At 40.2% G+C, this 23,055-nt stretch overlaps 1 long non-coding RNA gene across 1 annotated transcript; it reads right to left on the reverse strand.

The window, feature by feature from the left end:
* Positions 1–19,659: 19,659 nt before the first annotated feature.
* Positions 19,660–23,033, reverse strand: LOC115292899. Its single transcript, XR_003909213.1, has 2 exons — positions 22,865–23,033; positions 19,660–20,987 (listed from the first exon to the last, which is right to left on the reverse strand). It is a non-coding gene; the product is annotated as an uncharacterized LOC115292899 (long non-coding RNA).
* Positions 23,034–23,055: the final 22 nt, after the last annotated feature.

Raw genomic sequence — 23,055 nt, forward strand, 5'->3', positions numbered from 1 at the left:
TGAATTCATTGATCAGTTCTAGAAGGCTTCTGGTGGAGTCAATTGAGTTTTCCATATAGAGTAACATGTCATCTGTGAAAAGTGAAAGTTTGACTTCTTCTTTGCCAATTCTGATGCCTTTTATTTCCTTTTGTTGTCTGATTGCTGATGCTAGGACTTCCAGCACCAAGTTAAACAACAGTAGTGAGAGTGGACACCCCTGTCATGTTCCTGATCTTAGGGGGAAAGCTCTCTGTTTTTCCCCATTGGGGATGATATTAGCTGTGGGCTTTTCATAAACTGCTTTTATAATGTTTAGGTAAGTTCCTTCTATTCCTACTCTCTCAAGTGTTTTTACTAAGAAAGGGTGCTGTATTTTGTCAAATGCTTTTTCTGCCATCTATTGACAGGATCATATGGTTTTTATCTTTTCTTTTGTTAATGTGATGTATCCCAGTGATGGATTTGCAAATATTGAACCAGCCCTGTAACCCAGGAATGAATCCCACTTGATCATGATGGAATTTTTTCTATATGCTGTTGAATTCTATTTGCCAGTATCTTGTTGAGTATTTTTGCATCTGTATTCACTAAGGATATTGGTCTGTAGTTCTCTTTTTTTGTTGGGTATCAAGGTGATGCTGGCTCTGTAGAATGAGTTTAGACGTTTTCCTTCTATTTCTATTTTCTGGAATAATTTGAGAAGAATGGGTATTAGCTCTGCTTTAAATGTCTGGTAGAATTCCCCTGGGAATCCATCTGGCCCTGGGCTCCTAATCATTGGGAGATTTTTGATAATGGATATGATTGCTTCACTGGTTATCCGTCTATTAATGCTTTCTATCTCTTTCATTTGAATTTTGGTAGCCATGTGATTTATGATTTGTCCATTTCTTCTAGGTTGTCCAGTTCCAGTTTATTGGCATATAGTTTTTCATAGTAATCTCTAATGACTGCTTGTATTTCTAAGGGATTGGTTGTAATAGATCCACTTTTATTCATGATTTTGTCCATCTGGGTGCTCTCTCTTTTCTTTCTAAGGAGCCTGGCTAGAGGTTTAGCAATTTTGTTTATTTTTCAAAAAACCAACTCTTGGTTTCATTGATCTGCTTGACTGTATTTTTGGATTCTATAGTCTTTATTTCTTCCCTGATCTTTATTATTTCTTCTCTTCTGCTGGGTTTGGGGTGCTCTTGCTGTTAGCCTTTTAGTTTCATTAGGTGCTCTGTTAGATTTTGAATTTGGGCTTTTTCTAGTTTTTTGATATTGGCCTGGATTGCAAAATACCTTCCTCTTAGGACTTTATTTTCTGTGTCCCATAGATTATGGATTGTTGTATTTTCATTTGTTTCCATGTATTTTTTAATTTCTTCTCTAATTGCCTGATTAGCCCAATCATTCTTTAGTAGGGTGGTTTTTAACCTCCACATTGTTGGAGGTTTTCCAGACTTTTTCCTGTGGTTAATTTCAAGTTTCATAGCATTGCGATCTGATAGTGTGCATGGTATGATCTCTATTCTTTTGTATTTATGGAGGGCTGTTTTATGCCCCAGTATGTATTATATCTTGGAGAATGTGCCATGTGCATTCTAAAAGAAGGTGAATTTCCTAACTTCAGGATGCAGAGTTCTAAATATATCTATCAATTCCATCTGTTCCAATGTGTTGTTCAGGTCCATTGTTTCTTTAGTGATTTTTCTGTCTGGTTGATCTATCCATTGCTGGCAGTGGAGTATTAAAGTTCCCTGCAATTAGCACATTCTTATCAATAAGATTGTTTCTGTCTGTCATTAATTGTTTTATGTATTTGGGCACTCCCGAATTTGGCGCATAGATGTTTATAATTGTTAGCTCTTCTTGATGGAGAGACCCTGTAATTATTATATAATGTCCTTCTTCATCTTTTGTTACTGTCTTTACTTAAAAGTCCAGTTTGTCTGATATAAGTATGGCTATTCTGCCTTTCTTTTGGCTTCCAGTCGCATGATAGATATTTCTCCATCCCTTTACTTTCAACCTGAAGGTATCTTCAGGTGTAAAATGAGTCTCTTGTAGACAGAAAATAGATAGATTTTGGTTTTTTATCCATTCTGCTACCCTATGTCGTTTGGTTGGAGCATTCAGTCCATCTACATTCAGTATTATTAATGAAAAATGTGGGTTTAGATTAATTGTGTTCTCTGTTGAATTCATGTTTATAGTGATGTCTCTGGCACCTTGTAACTTGCAACATTTCCCTCGTAGAGTCCCTCTTAGGAGATCTTGTAGGGCTGGTTTAATAGTGATGAATTCTCTCAACTTTTGTTTATTTCAGAACACCTTTATCTCTTCTTCTATTTTGAATGACAGGCTTGCTAGATTCTTGGCTGCATGTTTTTTCTGTTCATCACATTGAACATTTCCTGCCATTCTTTTCTGACCTGCCAAGTTTCATTAGGTAGGTCTGTAACCACTCTGATAGGTTTCCCTTTGTATGTTAGGTCCCTTTTATCCCACAGAGATAAGCCCGGCAGGTAACGCCAACCATGATAGATGATAGGGAGTGGTGGGGACTGTGACAAACTGTGGAGCCAAGAGCTCTGTGTGGCCAAAATTATACTTTGAAAAAGTACCATCTGGACCCAAAACACTGAGACCAGGGGACCATCGGTTTATGGCATCTACCAGTAACTGGGAGCAGACAAAAAAGACTTACCAACTTTTCACTCGACACACTGCATGAAGGGAAGGAAGGGCGGGGGGGGGGGGGGACATGCCCACTGCAAAACAGAATGTACATAGTATCTTAAAATATCAACTGGCTCTATCCACACCCGGCCCGGTGGCAACTTGTCTTGGGCTAAACTACATAGAACTGCCATGGAGACACAATCCCTGGCCCCAACAAAGGCTGACTCTGACTATTGAGAGGGGAGAGTCTGAGTCAGAAGGATCAGTTTTCTGATGACTCCGTGAACAATTCTGAGTGGAACTACTCAGGCTTGCATTGTGTCACCCTTTCTTTATCACCCATAGTTCAGTACCTTGAACTCTGACCACCCGCCTGTGACTGCCTCCCCACCTCCTCCCTCGGGTTTCCTGAAATGCATGCAAATGCACCACACAGACAGAAAGAGGGTGTAGGAGAGTACAGTTTAAGGGATAAGAAGTCTCAGACACATGCTCGAGCCTCCAGTATGGGACTGGAAACAAAGAGAGATGTGAGAAGATGATATCTTGTGGAAGGAATTTCATTTTTCTTGCCTTCAAGGAATCTACAAGGTCTCAGGGAAGCACAGTACTAGGTAACTCTTAGCTCCTTAGCAAGGCAAATTCCTGGGGGGATTGAAAGATGGGGAGCATGCCCAGTATACTTCTAGTTACTGATGCCAAGGCAATGGGAAGGGGAATCAATTAATTTTTCCTATCAGGATTCCAACTGATGTTATCCCACAAAGCCTTGGGTCATATTTCCAAAGCCATGTTAGGTCAGGCCTGGATTACCCATCACATTAGTTAAGCTTATACTGCTTTCAGGGCAGAGAAATGGGACTTTGACTGACTTAAACCAAAAGGGGGATTTTTGGGGAGCTCCTGGGGGCTTGAAATCAGAGGAAAACTGAAGAACCATAGCTGGGCAAGGGAAGGACTGGGGCTCATGGTTGTGTTGCCATTGATTCAATCCATCGTTTCAGCCTTCCCGGGCTCTCTGGCTCTTTGAGGGAAAGATCTTATGCGTCCTGGGGACTAGCTCAGGCTCCAAGCAGAGCGATCTTGGTGCAGGTGATTTCTGGGGGGCGTGCCCTCAGCAGAGACGTGCAAGGCAGGGATAAAGCAGGAGCTAGTCTAGCCACAGACTGATCCTACAGAGGGATCTGGAGCATGAATGGCACTTCAGAGTCAGCCCACCTTGAAGCAATGGCGCTTGCCCCATATAGCCGCATGTCCATCGGTTATTGGCTATGGGCGTGGTTTCTCAAGCATCTGGAGGCAAGGTTAGTCAATAGTAGGGGGTAGCTGTGAGCTGATAGCAGCCAACATTCACAGCAGCTGCGGGATGGTGCACTATAAGGGCTTCTGGGCAGATCACCAACTACATCCATGCGCAGCTTGGTTTAGGTGTCCACCCAAGAGTAATGAGCCATTGAGAGAGAGAGAGAGAGAGAGAGAGAGAGAGAGAGAGGTCAAAACCTGAGCACCAAGGGCTGTTTGCAGAGGTAAGTGAACAGAAGAGTGAAGGGCAGCTATGCCGTAGTGTCCAGCATATCTACTTGTGTCATGTCCACTGATTATGTCCTTCTGGACAGTGTGCAGGGCTGTGGCCAGCTGTGTTTCTTCTTCAGTGAGTAGAGGGCTTCCCAGGCACTTAACATAATCTTCCTTAATGGCTTTAGGCTTGGGTTCACAAATTCAAATGCAAACAGAGATAGGCCAGTCAAGTAGTATCAATTGTGATAGACATCAATTGTGATAAACAATAGGGAGTGTAGACAGTTTACCACAGTCCCTGACATTCTGTATTGTCTGCCACAATTGATATTATTGCCTGACCTCTTTCTGTTTGCGTTTGAAGGTGTGAGTCCAAGCCTAAACCCATTAAGGAGGGTTTATATTCGACCTGTATGTACCTAGAAGTGGAATCTATAAATTATAGGGTATAAATCTTTTGAGCTTTAGTAGACATTGCCAGAGTTTCCCAAAATGGTTCTACCACTTGATACTGCTTTTGATAATGTAGGAAAGTTCTAATTGCCCCAACTTCTTTATCAGCACTTAGTACTGTGTTATCTCCTAGTGATTTTAATTTGCATTTGTCTGATGACTAATAAGCACTATTTCATAGGTCTTTTTCTCATTGCTTTAGGAGAATGCTTTATATATTCTGTATGAGTCCTTTGTCAGATATATATCTAATAAACAATATATAGATCAGTATAGATAAAGATATATATATATGTAATAGACACATACAGACTTGGAGAAGACATGTAATTTTTATATAAAAATATATTTTTATGTATTATATAAAACTTTATATTTTATTTATTTATTATTATTTCTTTAAATTTATAGTAGTTTATTGTCAAATTGGTTTCCATATAACACACAGTGCTTCTCCCCACAAGTGCCCCCTTCCATGACCATCACCCCCTTTCCCCCTGCCCCTCCCCCTTCTGTCCTCAGTTCATTTCCAGTATTCAATAGTCTCTCATGATTTGTGTCCCTCTCTCTCCCCAACTCTCTTTCCTTCTTCCCCTCCCTATGGTCCTCTGTTAGTTTTCTCCTGTTAGATCTATGAGTCCAAACATATGTTATCTGTCCTTCTCTGCCTGACTTATTTCACTTAGCATGACACCCTCGAGGTCCATCCACTTTGCTACAAATGGCCAGATTTCATTCTTTCCCATTGCCATGTAGTACTCCATTGTGTATATATACCACATCTTCTTGATCCATTCATCAGGTGATGGACATTCAGGCTCTTTCCATGATTTGGCTATTGTAGAAAGTGCCACTATGAATATTGGGGTACATGTGTTCCTATTCATCAGCACTTCTGTATCCTTTGGGTAAATCCCTAGCAGTGCTATTTCTGGGTCACAGGGGAGTTCTATCGATAGTTTTCTGAGGAGCCTCCACACTGTTTTCCAGAGCAGCTGCACCAGTTTGCATTCCCACCAACAGTGCATGAGGGTGCCCGTCTCTCCACATCCCGCCAGCATCTATAGTCTCTTGATTTGTTCATTTTAGCGACTCTGACCAGTGTGAGGTGGTATCTCAGTGTGGTTTTGATTTGTGTTTCCCTGATGATGAGTGATGCTGCTCATCGTTTCATGTGCCTGTTGGCCATCTGGATGTCATCTTTGGAGAAGTAAAACATTAACATATGTATATTATTTATTTGAAATACATATTGGGTAAAATATTCAATACAAATATGTATAATATATAACTACATACATAATTTACTTTGCATATATATAAAATCACTGTATTTTATATATAATATATATAAAAATAATATACTATGTGTATATATAAAATCACTCTGTTCCTGGTTTGCTTTTTAAATATTTTCTTAAATAATTTTTTTAAGTTTATTTACTTATTTTGAGAGAGAGACAGAGAGAGAGAGAGGAAGAGCCAGAATCTCAAGCAGATTCTGCTGTCAGTGCAAAGCCTGGCATAAGACACAAACTCACAAACCATGAGATCAAGACCTGAGCTGAGCTCAAGACTTGGATGCTTAACTGATTGAGCAACTCAATTTTTATGAAAATTATCTGTCTGACTCAGTTGGTACAACTGATCTCAGGGTTGTTGTAAGTTTGAGCCTCATGTTGGGTATAGAGATAACTTAAAAATAAAATCTTAAAACAAAACAAAACAAGCATTTAAATTTAACTTAGTCCAATTTAGCAATGTTCTTCTTAATGTTTAGTATTTTATGTATCCTATTTAAGAAATCTTTGTCCATATCATGGTCATATAATCTTCTATTTTTTCCTAAAAGCTTTACTACTCTACTTTTCACATGCTGAAATACAATTCATCTGAAATTGATTTGTTGAATTATGAGTTAGGAGAGGAGTTTCTGCCCCCATCCCTGGCCATATTGATCATATTGATACCCAATTACTTAGCACCACTTATGGAAAAGACCATTCTTTCCCAAATAGACCCCTGTTGTGCCATCTTTGTTATAATCAGACGATAAAACTTGTATGATTGTATTTCTGGTCTGTGTTCTCTTTCATTGGTTTAGTTGTTTACACTTGTGCCAATATCACTATCTTAATAACTCTAGTGCTATACTAAGCCTTGGGGTGACTGTCCCAGTATACTCCACACACACACCCTTTTCCATTTGAGATACAATTGACCTATAATTTTGTATTAAAGGTATACAACATAATGATTTGATATACACAAATTTCTGTGTTTTAAAACAGAAAGTATTGCATCTCAGAAAACCCCTCAATCCCTGACAAACTAGGACAGTTGATTATCTCACTAGGTTGTGATATCAGGTGGCATAGATTCTCCTTTGCTTTTCTTCTTCAAAATCACCTCGGCTACTGTTCACCCTTTGCATTTCTTTAAATGTTTTAGAATCTGTTTGCCGATTTCCAGCAAAAGAAGTCTTCTGGAATTTTCACCGAGACTGCATTAACCTATAGATAATTTCAGGAAATTGGCTGCACATCTTTCATTACATTTATTCCTACATATTTAATACCTTTTTGATGCTATTATAAATAGCACTATTTTATTTTTGTTGTTGCTATGTTCTGGTATAGAAGTAAAATGAAATTTTGTAAATTGACCCTCATCCAGTGACATAAGTGATTCACTTATTAATTATAATAACTTACAGATTCTTTTGGATATTACATGTATACAATCACTCTCTGCAAAAAATGATTTTTTTTCTTCCTTTACAATTATGTGTTTATTATTTCACTTTCTTGTCCTACTGCACTGGCTGAAAACTTTAGCGCAATGTTGAATAAGAGTGGTGATGGGGTCACACAGTTATCTTTTAACTTGATCATTTGCAAGATGTTGTTCATTAACTTAAAAACTATTGTTCCAAGGGTAAGAATTTTATGTTTGGTGGCCAATGAATAGTTCTATGGCAGGTGGTTTAAATGTACCCCTCCTTTTGTACTGACATATAAGGGAAGTACCTCTAATTGAACCCCAATAAGATGATTTATTCTCACATTCACTCCATTTGGTTCTGAGGTTGGGATGAAAGCCCGTGTTTCCTGACAAGTTTTCTGTCAGCACATCTGTTGGTTTTTGTCTGCCTGGAATCCCTTCCCCTTTCTTACTTCCTCTTTATTTCTCCATTCCAAACGTGTGATTCCAGAAAGATGCCTAATTGTGTTACTCTATGGGCCTTACATGATGCCCAATCAGTTTATTTCTCCCCAAAATTCAAATGGGAGGCTCCTTGACTCTTGCAGAAATGTCCTGAAAGTACGCCCAGAGTCTTTTGCTGCTGGGGACCTAGAGTTCTCCAGACTCTTGTCTTCCAAAGGTTATGATCTCTAGCTCTCTCATCAATTCTAGAATTGTTCAATAATTCTCTTTCCAATGAACTCTCTTTTTCCCTTAGCCAGAATTAGTTTCTATTGTGTATTAATCAGAGAATAGATATACCCCCTATTCTCTTTACTCTGCCACCAACAGTGAACAAAATGGGAACATATTTTTAAGAATTTAATTGTATTCTATTTATATTTTATTAGTTACATTTTATAAGTTCTTCCTAATTGACTCAAAAACAATCATTGCATATTGAAATCATAACTTTGAATTTCTCTTATTTCATGTGCATAATTTAAATCCACGTATTCCAAGTTTATTTATCCCAGGGGGAAGATAGTAAGTTAGGACTTTTATTTTTAAGTTCATTTAAATTTTTTTTAATTTTGGGGCACTGGATGACTCGGTTAAATGTCTGACTTTGGCTTAGATCATGATCTCACAGTTGGTGGGTTTGAGCCCCACATTGCACTCTGTGCTGACAGCTCGGAGCCTGGAGCCTGGAGCCTGCTTCAGATTCTGTGTCTCTGTGTCTCCGTCTCTCTCTGCCCCTTCCCCACTCATGCTCTGTATTTCTCTCTCTCTCTCTCTCTCTCTCTCTCTCTCTCTCTCTCTCTCTGTCTCTCTCTCTCTCAAAAGTAAACATTGAAAAAATTAAAAATTATTTTTTTTTAATTTTGAGAAAGAGAGAGCGTGAGGGGTGGGGAGAGGGACAGAGAGAGGGAGAGAGAAAATTCCAAGCAGGTTCCCTGTTGTTAGTACAGAGCCCAAGGTGAGGCTTGAATTCAAAAAACATCTGATCATGACCTGAGCTGAAAACAAGAGTCAGATGCTTCACCCTCTGAGCTACCCAAGTGCCCCAGAAATTTTTATTTTTAAATTTCTGTCCTTTTGAGTCTGTTTCTGTAAAGGGTCAGATAGTAAATACTCTAGGCTTTGTGAAAAATATGGTCCCGCTCACAACTAGTAAATTGCTGTTGCAGCCACAAACAATACATTAAATGAATGAATATGGCTGTGTTCTGAAAAATAGACTCTAAAATGAATTTCTTTTTTTTTTAATTCTTTAAACAGTTTAGTAGTTTTTGAGAGACAGAGAGAAACTATGTGTTCAGGGGAGGGGCAGAGAGAGAGAGAGACACAGAATCTGAAGCAGGCTCCAGGCTCTGAGCTGTCAGCACAGAGCCTGATGTGGGGCTCGAACCCACGAACCATGAGATCATGACCTGAGCCAAAGTCAGACACTTAACTGACTGAGGCACCCAGGTGCCCCTAAAATGAATTTCAAGTGTCATAAAATATTCTTATTTTGATTTAAAAAAATTCAAGGGGCTCAGCAGGAAGCCTGCTTGAGATTCTCGCTCTTATTCTGCCCCTTTCTCCTGCTCATGTGCTCTCTCTCTAAAATAAAAAAATTTTTAAAAATTTCAAAATGTCAAAACAATTTTAGTTTGCAGGCCATACAAAATTGTGGTAGGCAGATTTGTTTTATGGGCTATAGTTTGTCAACTTCTGCTCTAGTCCCCCAGTTGTTAAAATATTACTGGACAAAAGAAATATTGACTTACAAGATTGAGATTATAAAGTAATAAGCGTTATTAATGGAATATAGAGCAACTTGTTTGTCTCCTAAATTGATGGGCGCATGTATTCAAGGATATAATTAGAAAGTATATACATACAAACACACGCACATATATACACCCACCCCCCTATATATATGTATATATGTATATATATGTATATATATAGAATGAAGGATATAACTGGGTAAGATCTTCCTATTTCCAGGAATTACTATATAACATAAAAGAAAGTAGAAAGATCACACTATATGTTAAACTTCTCTGTAGTTGTTTCTTGACTATCTAACTTTATAATGTACTAATTAGACATTCATTGTTAACACAGCATCAAAGAAATTAAAGGTCTTTAAGATATGGGTCACCTAGTCTCTTACAGTAATAATGATGCCTTATATTGTATGGTATTTGACAGTGTACAAAAATTATAGTTCCACACATTATGTCTTCAGATCCTCAAAACCACCCTGGACGTAAAGAGGCAGATTTATTATTGTCCAAATTTCCAGAAGAACGACCTGCCCAACATTACACAAGGGACAAGGGAGTGGGAGGAATTTTCTAGTCACACCTCTGAGTCATAGGCAGCCTTATTTCCATTACATAGAATGATACAATCATGCAATTCAAGAGCTGGGCAATGAATAACGCCTGCTTCACCAGCTGATGAACACTCAGCCATCAACGTAAGGATGCCTCTAGTGTGTCAATGCAGGCCTCACGGGTCTGGATCAGCGGGAGATCCGAACTCCTCTTCTGCCTCCCTCGCTTTTCCTTCCCCCTGTCCACCTAGGAATGACAGCAATCACAATCATGGCCAATTTTTCTGGAAGGTGTCACTCGAGCTGCTGTAGCAGCTGGGAGCCTAGTGTCATTGCTGACTCCATTGCCCTTGTCAACTTCCACAGTTGCCCACAGGATTTGAGCACCCTTATACCTAATGAAGCACCAGCCTGAGATAATTGCACCCCAACTCAGACCACAGGGACACCACAGACTTTAGCCACCACTACTTTGATCGCCTATAGACACAAAAGCCATCATGGGGGTGCTTGGGTGGCTCAGTTGGTTAAGCGTCCGAACTCTGGTCATGAACTCATGATTGGTGGGTTCAAGCCCCATGTCGGGCTCTGTGCTGACAGCTCAGAGCAGCTCAGAGTCTGCTTTGGATCCTGTGTCTCCTTCTCTCTCTGACTCTCCCCACTCATGCTCTATCTATCTCTCAAAAAATAAATTAATTAAAAAAACTTTTTTTAAAAAGCCATCAGAAGGAAGGGACTTGGACTGTGCTTCCTGCCGTAACTGTGGCTGTTCCTGGACGCTTCCCCTCAGGGGTTCCACAAGAAAGAAAAGGAGGTGCTCCTTTCTGTAGCGCCCCCACGCCAACTGGCTCAGGGATCCTGATATCACAGTTCTTTGTACTCATTCACTCAGTCACTTCCCCAGGGTCTAAGTCAGGTGTAGAGACAAGCTGCCCTAAAACCTTTATGTATGTTTGTATGTTAAGTATGTATGTATGGATTGACTGATTTATTATTTTTTTAATGTTTTATTTATTTTTGAGAGAGATATGGGCACCTGGGTGGCTCAGGAGGTTGAGCCAGGTCATGATCTCACGGTTTGTGGGTTCGAGCCCTGCATTGGGCTCTGTGCTGACAACTCAGAGCCTGGAGCCTGCTTCAGATTCTGTATCTCCCTCTCTCTCTGACCCTCCCCTGCTCACGCTGCCTCTCTCTCTCTCTCTCTCTCTCTCTCTCTCTCTCAAAAATTAAAACATAAAATTTTTTTTTAATTTAACTTCTAGTGACAGAAAATAAAACACACACATAAAATAGAGAATGCATTTTAACTTCCAGTTCCCCTCATCACTCAACTTCCACACTTCTCAATCCTCGCCTAATCTTGTTTTCACTTCTTCTGCCCTTTCTCCCCTCCCCTCTGGAGTGTTTTGCAGGAAATCCTGGAGATCATCGAATTTCATCCGTGTTCAGTATATGACTCTAGTATCCTGCTTTCAAAAGCTCATCATTATGACAAAGACAAAATTATATACTATCACCTAATATCCAGTCTATAGTCAACTTTCCCAAGTGTCTCAAGAATGTCTGTTTATAACTGATTTGTCAAATCAGGACCCACATACTGCATGTGGTTGTTAGGCTCTTAAATCTCTCTCTTTTTTAAGTTTACTTATTTGTTTATTTATTTTTATATTTTTTATTTATTTTTGAGAGACAGAGAAAGACAGCACGAGTAGGGGAGGATCAGGGAGAGAGGGAGACACAGAATCTGAAGCAGACTCCAGGCTCTGTGCTACCTGTCAGCACAGTGCCTGACATGGGGCTCTAACCCACAAACTGTGAGATCATGACCTGAGCTGCCCAGGAGCCCCATATTTTTGAGAGCATGTGCGCATGCTCGCACAAGAGAGAGTAAGCATGCGTGGGGTAGGAACAGAGAGAGGAGAGAGAATTCCAAGCTGACTCCACGCTGTCAGCAAAGAGCCCCATGCAAGGCTTGAACTCACAAACCGTGAGATCATGACCTGAGCTGAAACCAAGAGTCAGATGCTCAACTCACTGAGCCACCAGGCATGCCTTAAATCTCTTTATTAAGGTAACTTATTTGTTGATGAAATTCTGTCATTTGTCCTGTAGAACTTTCCACAGTTGAGGTTTACTTAATTGCATCTTCTCTGGTGTAGTTTGACATTTGCCTACATTGTTCATTCTCTCTTCTCCTCATAAACTGGTACATTTAGAGATTTTTTGGATTTAAACTCAAAATATTTGGGAGTGGCAAAAATACTCCATAGGTGATTCAGCATGTTTCCATGGCACTACATCAGGAAGCAGATGATGTATAGCCATTCATGACTCTTGGTGATGTTAAAATTAATCAGTGGTTCTAGGTGTAGTCTAATATTTGGAGACTGCAAAATGGTCTTTTGTCATTTCTTTTACACTCATTAGTTGGAAATATTTTATACAAAAGGGCTTTTCCTACTTGTGAGTTAGAGCACTGGGTGTTGTATGGAAATCAATATTTGACAATAAAATATTATGAAAAAAATAAAAATAAAAAAAATTTTTTAAAAGGGCTTTTCTTTAACAAGTCTGGTTACCCTAAAATACAATTTGTATAAGTGAAGCAGAATGTTTGATTCTTCTCCTTTATTTACTAATTGTCATTACCATATAACTTAGCAACTTACTATAGCAACTTGTAAGTGACTTGGACATTTTCTTTCCTCAATGTCATTATGAACTTGTGGATTTTAACATCACTCATGTAATAAGGGACCACAGGCCTTTCTCAAATTTCAAATATCAATCATACCTGACCAGGGGTGCCTGGGTGGCTCCGTTGGTTAAGCTTCCAACTTTGGCTCAGGTCATGATCTCATGGTTCTTGAGTTTGAGCCCCACATTGGGCTTTATGCAGACGACTCAGAGCCTGGAGCCGCTTTGAATTCAGTGTTCCCTCCCTCTCTCTGTCTCTTTCAAAAATAAAGAAATATTTAAAAAATTTAAAAATCAAACAGTAAACTTATTGTTTTAGGGGGAAATCTTTTCTTAACAGAATGAAAAATTAGGATCAATCTCTAAACATACCAAAACTTTTAGCCACAAAATTTAATAATAATTATTTCCGGGATCCTATACTTGTTCTCTGAGTTTCTTCTTTAGTTTCACTCAGTTTACTGAAGTTCATTTCACGATTGTCTGAGTATCTGACTGAGGCTAGATTCAGTTTCTGGCACACCTAATGATTTCCATCTTTGGATCATTCAAATTACATTTATAAGACCTACATTTCCTATGACTAATTTTTGCAATTACATTTTTATAAAATAAGAGCAAATTAATACCCAAATAACTGACTAGTACTATAGTAACTGAACATGAGTTTGTGGACAATGGGGTTGGGGCTCAAACCGAAGCACTGACCGACAGTGAGTGCCAGTGTGTGAGTTCAACGTGCTCCTGAGCTGACATGCCAAAGCCAGACTTTGATGGGGTGAAAGGAGGGTTACGTGTTTTAGGAAGCGGCATGAAACACTGCTTTGGACTGTGACAGGCTAGATTGTTTTTGTCAGCTTACTATTATATCTTCACCACACAACTAGTTAGTTCTGAGAGGGCACAAGACATACCTGTATTGTTCACTTACTCCTAGCATCCAGTGTGTGATTTTTTTTAAATGAAAGGAAAAAAACTATGTATGCAGGATAAGAGAAAAGTCTACAATGGTTTTTGAGTGGTGAGAATCATAATTAGATCTACTTTTTAGTTGTATCTTTTGCATATTTTGACTTTGGGGTATTGGTATGATAAATAGATTTCTTTAAAAATCATCCAAGTATTGATATAATACATTTCATTTAGGAAGATTTTGAACAGTAAACAAATCAAATAAATCACTGATACCTCCATTCCTTAAGGTTAACATTGGCGTGCCTTTTCCAGTATTTGTCTATGTCTGTATAATATTAAATAGTACTGGACTCATCTTTTTTTTATTTTAAACGTTTTTATTATTGAGAGACAGAGCATGAGCATGGGAGGGGTAGAGAGAAGGAATATGAAGGAAGCTTCAGGCTCTGAGCTGTCAGCACAGAGCCCAACGTGGGACTCAAACTCACACACCGTGAGATCATGACCTGAGCCGAAGTTGGACGCTTAACCAAGGCACCTCATGGAATCATCTTAAAAATACTGTTTATTAACGTACATTTAAGTACATGGTTAATGCTATCCTATGTCACCTTTGCCTACAAAAGAAATTTTAATGGTTACATTCCATTATCATATCTATTTTTAAAGTAACCAGACCAGTCTAATTTCCAAACATGAAATTCTGATGAACAAGACCACAGAGCAGTGCTTCCAATCAGCATTATGTCTGGTAGTAATAGCAGGCTACTCCACAGCACACACAGCTCCAGGATGTGAGATTAACTTCAACAACTATTCATTTAGCTTGGCTTGACTTTCTGTCAGTCTTATGACCAACTTGAAGCAGGTCCTAGACAGGGAATGTTATGTTTGGTGTCCAGGGAAGCAGCAAACTAGAAAAGCCATCCTAAATTCCAGAAGAATACAGAGAGCCAACACATCATCCATTTTCTGCAGAAAAATTTGATCTAAAAGGATAAAAATGCCATATAATTAGGTTAAACTGCTTGTGTGGAAAGTAACCTATTAGTGTACATGGAAATGGAAATGGTGAAACCAAAAAGAAGATGAAAACAAAGCTGTAGATGCATTTTGCTTTCAAGATTCCACACTGTGTAAATGTCCTTCAAGAAGATAACCTTAAGCTGATTCACTGTCACTTGCTTCTGCAGTGGTTTCTCAGGCGTCTTAGACAGTAGCCACCCTGCCCCCAGGGGCCTGAGGGCTAATAAATATTTTTCAGGCGGGCTGACAATAGGAAAGAATTGTAGGGCAAGAAACTACCTGCAATATCTAGGTGGGAGTACCCTGGAAAGTGATGTGCTGAAAAACTGCCCCTTCCAGCTGGGTAACTTAGACTCATGCATTTATTTACTGTTTGTGACATCACTCATCAATGACAAATGAATATATGACAGCCTAATGATACAAGGGAAATGCAGTGTTGTGTATAGAATTGGGAGAGATGCAAAATGAGTGTCATGGCATTTCTTTTTCTTTCTTTACTTTTTTTAAATGTTTTATTTATTTTTGAGAGAGAGAGAGAGAGAGACAGCATGAGAAGGGGAGGGTCATAGAGAGAGGGAGACACAGAATCCGAAGACAGGCTCCAGGCTCTGAGCTGCACAGAGCCTGACGTGGGGCTCCAACCCATTGTTATGCCCAAGAGTTCAATATCGTCTCCAAAAACCAGAGACCGCTGGGGAGACTGAGTTATGTATGCAAAAGCAAAGGGCTTTGTTACTATTACGGGCTCGGGCTCACAGACTTCACCAGCGCAGTGGATCTGTGCTGAGAGCTCCGAACAAGGGCTGAGCAGGATTTTTATGGGTTTTGGGAAGGGGGAGTTACAGGAAATTGTGACACAGGTACAGTGACCCAATCATTATCACATAACAGTATCGGCAGTAACTTTAACCATACACATTGTCCAGAGTGCTTGTTACTTTTGGTGGGACCCAATCACAACATTTAGAGTATTAACCAATTACAGAGTGGACCCAGGACCCTCACGTAGGGTGTAACTAGTCTTAAGCAATAAGTGATTATCTACAGCTTCTATCTCTAGGCCCACCCTTAGAAATGTTAAGGGTGTTAGCTGGCCTTTCTTGATTGGGTGTTACAAGGGTGGTCCCTCCCGCCTTGGGTAATGTGTGCCCTTTTATTGTCTAATGATTCTGAGAAACCAACACTTGGGCCTCCAAGGTCAGAGGGAAACTTGAAGCCTGTCATGGAGTCAGTTTGATTCAGACCTGTGTCCTTACACCATGAACCGCCAAGATCATGACGTGAGCCAAAGCCGATGCTCAACCGACTGAGCCACCCAGGCGCCCCCCTCCCATTTTTTTTAAGTAATCTCTACACCAGAGCAGAGCTCAGACTCAGGAACTCACGACCCTGAGATCAAGTCTCGAGCTCTTCCGACTAAACCAGCCAGGCACCCCAATGGTATTACTCTTTCCAAAGTTTAGGAAGAATGCTTTAGGCCTTTGTTAATTTGTACGGTTTGTATTATTTTCTGACCATCTGTATCCATTTCCTTATTTTGGTGACAGCACTCCATTTCTTTCTTCTGGGAAACCACTCCTCTCCTATGAAACATAAGTGAAGCATGTGACTCACATTTGGCTAATTGCTACACAGAATTCCCCTAACTACAGTAATTTGTTAACGGATGTGCATGTAATCTGTGTTGGTTTAATTAGTGAATCAGGTACCAGGATCTTTTTCATGCTGGACTTTGATGATGATGGATGTAGACCTGAAATTGCTGGAAACCATTTTACAACCACATGAAGTCTGAGTATAAAGGCCACATGGAGGAGAGCATGGCCTTTTTTTGTTGTTGCTTTTGGTTTTTCAGAAGCATCTCTTTTGTCTGGTTTGGAATAGGCATGAGAAGATTGAAAGTTCTAACTCTACCCTCATATTCACAGGACAGCTGGGCGTGTGTAAATTATAAGAAAATTGATGCTTTATGACAACCAAAGAAGTGAAAAACTCCATATTGGAATACTTTATTATAGAAGCATCATAAAATGTCTTCTGGGGGTGGGGTGGGGTGCGTGCCTGTGTGGCTCAGTCAGTTGAACATCTGACTCTTGATTTTGGCTCAGGTGTGATCCCAGGCTTGTAGGATTGAGCCCTGAGTTAAGATTCTCTGTCTCTCTCTGTCACTCTACCCCTCACTCCTGCTTGTGCTCTCTCTCGTTCTGAAATTTTAAAAAAAGGTCTTCTATGGATATGGCATTGTGGAGTGTACAAAAGAAAATAGATCTTTTCTTTTTTATTATTAAGTTTATATGAGAGAGACAGAGACAGCACAAGTCAGGGAGGAGCAGAGAGGGAGAGAGAGAATCCCAAGCAGATTCACTTAACCAACTGGGCCACTCAGGTGCCCTGAAAAGAGATCCTTTTTAAAGAAATGTAAAATCTGCTTGAAGACATGAAAACATTAAAAAGCAAAACCCTTTAGACCACAAATGAATTGCAAACAGTATACATATAAGTGTTCTGAATGGCACTATAAAGACAACTATCTAGAAACAGAACCAGCCTACAACAAAAGCATAAGAGGGTTTAGGCCAACTATTTCTTTTTAATTCTCAAGGCACAGGTCCTCATGTCCCTAATCTTTAGGTAGATCCGTGTATTTGTATTTCCTCCTTGGATGTTTCCTCTCAATTACTGACTTGCATATCTAATTGCCTATTTGATATCTCCATTTAGATGTCCAAAAGGCATCTCAAACTTACCTTGTCCAGAGAAAGTCTTTTCTTCCAAACTTGCGTGACCTAGACTCTCCTCCAAATTCATCCTTAAAACCTTACAGGGTGTGTCTTTTATCTTTTTCTTGCATATGGAATCCATTCCATTAGCAAATCTTATCGGCTCTATCTTCAAAATGTATTCAGAATCTAACAACTTCTTGATACCTCCATTGCTGCCTGAATTATTCCAATAGACTAACTGGTCTTGATCTCATCACTGGCCCTCTAAAGTCCATTTACGCTGAAATAGTCTCATTAGGTAAATTTTCAAGCATACATTGAAGGTGAAAAGATTGTATATGGCTTCATCTGTATACCCACTATATAGTGTCCACTATTAACAGAATAGTCCTATTATAATGACAGATTGTATAGCTCCGTGGTCTTCAAGAGTCCATGACCTGGTCCCTATTACCATTCTTCCCTGTTGTTCTGTTGTCCACAATGGTCTGTTGCTCCTCAAACATGGCAGCCACATTCTTGTTTTAGGGTTTTGCACTTGCTGTCCCTTTGCTTGGGATGCACTTCTCCTAGGTATTTGAAAAGCTTGCCTGTCTTTGGATCACCTCATTAGGGGTCTTCTCTGAGTCTTGCAAGTATTAGGTTGAACAATGTAATGTCATCCAACCATGTTTGACCTCATGAACCCAATACTCTGAGTTGAAAAGAATGTAAAAAAGATCAGGAATTTCATATGGTTCAAGCTAATAAAATAGCATCACCACCCTACCTTTCTAATCTCACCTGGATTTCAATTTCCTTTATAAGGCTTCTTAACATCTTATGAACTACTGTGTATTGTCTCTAAGATCCTCAAAGTTAGGGAATCTTTCTGTTTTGTTCACTGCTGTACACTCAGTGTACAGACTATAACTAGGTTTATAGTGGGTACTCAGGACATAAAGAATGAATTCTTCACATTGAAGCCAGAATGATCTTTTGGAAACATAAATCTGATGCCACTCCCACTAAAAACTCAAATTGGTTTATATCACTTTAGAAACAAAGAATCTTTACCAAACCTGTAAGACTGTGCATGGTGGGTCACTGCTTAATTCTCTAGATCCCTCTCACATTATCACCCTCATTTCTCTTCAGTCTCAGGGACTCTGGGTTCCATCATGAAGTCTGTTTTTCCTTGCTCTTCTCACACTTCTGTATCAAGTTCACTATGAGGCAGTTTTAAATCTTAGCCCAAAAATTCTCTTGCTAGGAGGACCCATTTCTGACACCCCAGATTGGGTTGAATTCCACTTTGATGCCTTCACGAACCACTTCCCTACCCCTAATAACACCTATAAGGATTATAAAGTTACTTTTGTGTGATAATTTGTCTCCCTTACCAGACAGGAAGTTTCATGAGAGAAGAAAACACAGCTTTCTTTTTACTTCCCTTTGGATCCCTAGCATCTGTGAAGTATCCGGCACAAAGTAAGAGTACTGCGTACTCCTTTAAAAAATAAATCCTGTTGTGTCCCTGTTACCAGTGTCTAACTGGGTACTTGGTACATGGTAGATGACTACATTTGCTAAACAAGCCATAGTAAGAAGGGTGTTTGACTACTCATTTACAAGAAATACATAATGTAGAAGGGCCATCACTTGGTTATTTGTGATTAGGCATTCATACATAATTGATAACCTTTGTCTACTTTCTGGTAGAGTAAAGGGTGAGCTGGCTAGGAGAATTCATGTAGAGCCAGAATCAGCCATAAGTAAGATTTGGCTTCTGAACCAAGAGACCATACCTGGTATTCTCACTTGGATAGTTAGATGTTTAGAAACTTTTTTCCCCCAGCCAGGGGCACCTGGGTGGCTCAATGGAGCGACTGACCCATGATTTCAGCTCAGATCATGATCTTGTTGTTCCTGAATTCAGGCCCTATGTCATAATTACAGGGATGCTTGGGATTCTCTTCCCATCTCTCTGCCCCTCTTCTCCTTGTGTGCACATGCTCTCTCCCTCTCTAAATAAATAAATAAAGCATAAGAACTCCCTGCCCTCAGTCAAATGGAAAAGCTTTGCATATTTTTCTTTTTATTTTAATAGCAATCTCTTTGAAAACATTTCAGTGGCCAAAAGATGTATTAAAACACCCACATACACAGGTTGTATAAATTTATAGGTTTATTACGGTGGAATGACATGGAGCAATATAAGCAGAAAACAGCAAAAGTCTTACAAATGACTTCCTTTTAAGTGAACTGAAACACAATTTTTTTAGTAAGCTTGTAATTCCAGATTAGCATGTTGGCAAGCTTATTGACTTAGTCATTTGTTAATATGGAAAAGGGAGAGGAGCCAAATCAAATACAATATAAATGAATTGTTACAAAATGGTAATTTTTTGATATAATGAAACTTAAAAAGAAACTAAAAACCCAAAGATAGCAAGATGTTAATGTTCTAGTTTGAATAATGTATTATGGTATGCAAGATGCTAGGAAAGGCTGAACTTGGGTGAAGGGCACACAGAACCTCTCTGCATTATTTTTGCACCCTTTTGCAAGTCTATAATTATTTCCAAATAAAAAGTGAAATAAACAAAAAAACAGTAAGAAAAATAGTAAATGTAGATAAAACAAGGAATTTGTAGAAAGAGAACTTAAATATACATAGTCAAAGACTTACTTTGCCAGATTTCCATAAGTTTACAAGGAGTTAACCAAAACTAAAAAGACACAGACACACATTTTATTAATAAATTGAAAAGTGGCATCCAATTTTTAATGTTTGAATGAATGTTTTCCAGATATGTGCAGAGAGTGAAATGTTTGCAAAAAACAACTTAATTTTGTGAAAACCACAAAAATGACTGCTCTCGAGAAAGAAGTTTTATTTCTTGACATCAAAGAAAAATGCAAAGGATCTGATATGAACGAAACAAAAATGTACAAATCCTACTACCTCATTCCTCAAAACCATAGGAACATTTGCAAGATTTTCCTTCATCCATTAATGTCTCCAGAGCTGCCAGCCCACACAGATGTGGGGGCATTCACATGTCAGAATATTCCATAAAAATCTGGGAATATATTTTTGGCAGAAACAAATCACACAAGCAGTGTGCAAGGAAAGGCTGCTTATGAAAGAATTCATTTAGGCAAGACCTCCTTGCAATGACATAATGTTAGTGTCATAATTTATCAGTCTTGGGAACATTTAAAAGACACAGGGCAAGGGTGCCTGGGTGGCTCAGTTGGTTGAGCGCCTGACTCTTCTTGTTTCTGCCAGGTCATGATCCCAAAGTCTTGGGATGGAGGCCTGTGTGGGCCTCCACACTGAGCTTGGAGCCAGCTTAAGGATTCTCTCCCTGTCTTCCTTTGTCCTTCCCCTGCTTGCGCTCTTTCTCTCACATAAACAACCAAAAGACACATGATGCTATGAACTCTTTAAACAAGTAGAGTTGTTTTCTTCTGGTGCCAAGTAGATGGCAAATATCCTAGAGAGGGAGAAGTAAAAACACAGAGAAGCTCCAATTTGCCTCTTATCACTCTACCGTAAAGCTTATGTCCATCATAAAATTCTAAAAGCAACACAGAAATCTGCTTGGCTGGACACTTCACTTATATTTCCTTCTTAAATATTAGAGTTTAGCAACATGGTGCAAAGGAAGAATTACGGCTAGAGACCTGAGTTCAAATTCTGACTCTTCCAGCTACTCACTGTCTTTGTTACTAAAATGGGTATAATCATCCTCATGTCTCAAGGTTGGACCCAGTCCTGAAAGGGATAATATAATTAAATGCCTGGCACAATGCTGTGTAAACAGTAAACGGTAAGTGTGAGCTCGCTCCCAGTTTTCCCAGAAGACACCACCAAACATTTCTTTCTGTTAGTTTGGTATGCATCCAAACAAATGGCTAAGGAGTAACTAAAAAAGGCTGGAGACTCTAATCCCACTATTATCCAAACAATCGTTCCATTAATTATGCAACTGTGTAAACTAATATTTAATAAACATTATTGGGTTTATTGGTATTATTCAGGTAATGCATTACAACCTGAATAAGTCCTCTCTCTGCAAGTCTGCTTTTAACTGAGTTAGCAAATTAGGTCATTAATTCTTTTTTTTTAATGTTTTATTTATTTTTGATACAGAGAAAGACAGAGCATGAGAGGGGGAGGGGCAGAGAGAGGAGGAGACACAGAACCGAAGCAGGCTCCAGGTTCTGAGCTGTCAGCACAGAGCCTGATGCGGGTCTCAAACCCACGAACATTAGATCTGACCTGAACTAAAGCTGGAGGTTTAACCGAATGAGTCACCCAGTCGCCCCGGTCATTAATTCTTTTATTCACATGGAAGCAGAGTTTGATCTGTTTGGAGGATTAAGCTCCTTTGATCCCACGTAAAAATCATAGTTTTAATGTTTACTTATGGGTTGCAGAAAAAGTGAGGCGGGAAAAGAAACAGTAAAAGGTTAACGAATTTGGCTTTCGGGGCTGTTGCCTTCAAGCATTGTTGCTGTCTGTCTACAGACCTAGGCTCCCTGATTCAGTCAGGCCTTGAACCTCCACTAAGAGGCCATAGTCCCAGACCCCATTAACCCCTAAGGGGGACCAAGCCTCTTGAAACGGAAAGAGTGGACAGCACAGAAGCAGCCCTTAGAAGACTTTGGAAGGGGAGTGTAGGTGGCTCAGTCGGTTGGGCGTCCGATTTCGGCTCAGGTCGTGGTCTCACCACTCGTGGGTTCATGCCCCACGTCGGGCTCTGTGCAAACAGTTCAGAGCCTGGAGCTGCTTGGGATTCTGTGTCTCCCTCTCGCTCCGCCCCTCACCCTGCTCGCGCGCGCGCTCTCTCTCTAAACACAAACATTAGAAAGAAAATTTTAAACAAATAAAAAAAGAAGCAGGCTTTAGAGACGGGTTTTCAACATGGAATCCGTGGACTGACTCAGCAGCCCTGGAACCTAGTCCCTGGCTGTAAAACTGCGTCTAAGTGCATTTCACGCCTTTGTCTTGGGACGCAGCTCAAGCATCACCTCCCTCCGGAGGCTCTGTAGCCATCCAGCCCGAAAACGGAGTCTCGCCCACACAATCCGCCCCTTACCACAAACTGCCATTACCCGGCTTGTCGGTTTAACTCCCTCCACTCCACTAGAAGGTTAAGGTCTTCCTCCCGCGCCTCGAACCTGCGGACTAGCAGATACTTACCTGCCACAACGTCCACGCCCCCTCCCCCCCGCCGCAATTCTCTCCGGAAATCACTTTAAAATCACGGGTTTTCATTTCGGAAACGAGGCTTCTAGCGTTGTCACTACACCCCTCGCTGTCGCCCGCTCCTTCCCTGCCGTGGGAGCCGCAGCCCGGCCCGCTTACCCGCGCCCACTTGGCCAGGCTGTTTCGGGGCGACCAGGGCAGGGGCAGTCTCGAGCAGGCACCTGCCCCGCTCTTCCGCGGGCCCCGGAAAGCCACCTCCAGGCCTCCCGGGCCACACCCGCCGCCCTTCCCCTGGCGCAGTGCTGGCAGCTCGCACCGGCAGCGCCGCGCCACGCAGCGAACCCGCCCGG

This window comes from Suricata suricatta, chromosome 5 (assembly GCF_006229205.1).
Source record: "Suricata suricatta isolate VVHF042 chromosome 5, meerkat_22Aug2017_6uvM2_HiC, whole genome shotgun sequence".
Taxonomy (NCBI): domain Eukaryota; kingdom Metazoa; phylum Chordata; class Mammalia; order Carnivora; family Herpestidae; genus Suricata; species Suricata suricatta.